Source organism: Oncorhynchus keta, unplaced genomic scaffold, assembly GCF_023373465.1.
Source record: "Oncorhynchus keta strain PuntledgeMale-10-30-2019 unplaced genomic scaffold, Oket_V2 Un_contig_26935_pilon_pilon, whole genome shotgun sequence".
Taxonomy (NCBI): Eukaryota; Metazoa; Chordata; class Actinopteri; order Salmoniformes; family Salmonidae; genus Oncorhynchus; species Oncorhynchus keta.
Genome location: NW_026285247.1, coordinates 1 through 2,500, shown reverse-complemented (window position 1 = coordinate 2,500; position 2,500 = coordinate 1). Strand labels below are relative to the sequence as shown.

The 2,500-nt window shown below is 56.4% G+C and overlaps 1 pseudogene; it reads left to right on the top strand.

Annotated features, from left to right (window-relative positions):
* LOC127922736 (dihydropyrimidinase-related protein 1-like) overlaps positions 1-152 on the top strand; it is a 5,167-nt pseudogene extending 5,015 nt beyond the window's left edge.
* Positions 153-2,500: the final 2,348 nt, after the last annotated feature.

The following is a 2,500-nucleotide window of genomic DNA, read 5'->3' as shown; positions in this document are numbered from 1 at the left end:
GATGAGAACCAGTTTGTGGCGGTGACCAGCACCAACGCTACTAAGATCTTCAACCTGTACCCCGGAAGGAGCATCGCTGTGGGTTCTGACGCTGACATCGTTATCTGGGACCCAGACAGGACCAAAACAATCACCTCAAACTGCAACAGTCGGTGAGCAAAGAGGAGGGTGGGAGGGAGGGTGGGAGGGAGGTTAGGGGAGGGGAGGGAGGGGAGGAGGGAGAGGCCAGGGTAGGGTAGAGGGAGGGGAGGGGAGGAGGAGGAGGAGGAGGAGGGAGGAGGGGAGCAGGGTAAGGGTAAGGGTAGAGGGAGGGAGGAGGAGGGAGGGAGGGAGGGAGGAGGGGAGGGAGGGAGGGAGGGAAGGAGGGAGTAAGGGTAGGGTAGGGAGGGAGGGGAGGGAGGGAGGAAGGTAGGAGGAGGGAGGGAGGGAGGAGTAGAGGGAGGGAGGGTAGGGGAGTAAGAGGGAGGGAGAGAGGGTAGAGAGGAGGGAGGGCCAGGGTGGGGAGGTAGGGGTAGAGAACAGGGCTCCGGGCAGCCGAGGCGGAAATGGAGGAAAACTCGCCTCCCTGCGGACCTGGCATCCTTTCACTCCCTCCTCTACATTTTCCTCCTCTGTCTCTGCTGCTAAAGCCACTTTCTACCACTCTAAATTCCAAGCATCTGCCTCTAACCCTAGGAAGCTCTTTGCCACCTTCTCCTCCCTCCTGAATCCTCCTCCCCCCCCCCTCCTCCCTCTCTGCAGATGACTTCGTCAACCATTTTGAAAGAAGGTCGACGACATCCGATCCTCGTTTGCTAAGTCAAACGACACCGCTGGTTCTGCTCACACTGCCCTACCCTGTGCTCTGACCTCTTTCTCCCCTCTCTCTCCAGATGAAATCTCGCGTCTTGTGACGGCCGGCCGCCCAACAACCTGCCCGCTTGACCCTATCCCCTCCTCTCTTCTCCAGACCATTTCCGGAGACCTTCTCCCTTACCTCACCTCGCTCATCAACTCATCCCTGACCGCTGGCTACGTCCCTTCCGTCCTCAAGAGAGCGAGAGTTGCACCCTTCTGAAAAACCTACACTCGATCCCTCCGATGTCAACAACTACAGACCAGTATCCCTTCTTTCTTTTCTCTCCAAAACTCTTGAACGTGCCGTCCTTGGCCAGCTCTACCGCTATCTCTCTCAGAATGACCTTCTTGATCCAAATCAGTCAGGTTTCAAGACTAGTCATTCAACTGAGACTGCTCTTCTCTGTATCACGGAGGCGCTCCGCACTGCTAAAGCTAACTCTCTCTCCTCTGCTCTCATCCTTCTAGACCTATCGGCTGCCTTCGATACTGTGAACCATCAGATCCTCCTCTCCACCCTCTCCGAGTTGGGCATCTCCGGCGCGGCCCACGCTTGGATTGCGTCCTACCTGACAGGTCGCTCCTACCAGGTGGCGTGGCGAGAATCTGTCTCCTCACCACGCGCTCACCACTGGTGTCCCCAGGGCTCTGTTCTAGGCCCTCTCCTATTCTCGCTATACACCAAGTCACTTGGCTCTGTCATAACCTCACATGGTCTCTCCTATCATTGCTATGCAGACGACACACAATTAATCTTCCTTTCCCCCTTCTGATGACCAGGTGGCGAATCGCATCTCTGCATGTCTGGCAGACATATCAGTGTGGATGACGGATCACCACCTCAAGCTGAACCTCAGCAAGACGGAGCTGCTCTTCCTCCCGGGAAGGACTGCCCGTTCCATGATCTCGCCATCACGGTTGACAACTCCATTGTGTCCTCTCCCAGAGCGCTAAGAACCTTGGCGTGATCCTGGACAACACCCTGTCGTTCTCAACTAACATCAAGGCGGTGGCCCGTTCCTGTAGGTTCATGCTCTACAACATCCGCAGAGTACGACCCTGCCTCACACAGGAAGCGGCGCAGGTCCTAATCCAGGCACTTGTCATCTCCCGTCTGGATTACTGCAACTCGCTGTTGGCTGGGCTCCCTGCCTGTGCCATTAAACCCCTACAACTCATCCAGAACGCCGCAGCCCGTCCTGGTGTTCAACCTTCCTGTTCTCTCACGTCACCCCGCTCCTCCGCTCTCCCACTGGCTTCCAGTTGAAGTCGCATCCGCTACAAGACCATGGTGCTTGCCTACGGAGTTGTGAGGGAACGGCACCTCAGTACCTCCAGGCTCTGATCAGGCCCTACACCCAAACAAGGGCACTGCGTTCATCCACCTCTGGCCTGCTCGCCTCCCTACCACTGAGGAAGTACAGTTCCCGCCAGCCCAGTCAAAACTGTTCGCTGCTCTGGCTCCCCAATGGTGGAACAAACTCCCTCACGACGCCAGGACAGCGGGAGTCAATCACCACCTTCCGGAGACACCTGAAACCCACCTCTTTAAGGAATACCTAGGATAGGATAAGTAATCCTTCTCACCCCCTCACCCCCAAGATTTAGATGCACTATTGTAAAGTGACTATTCTACTGGATGTCATAGGTGAATGCACCAATT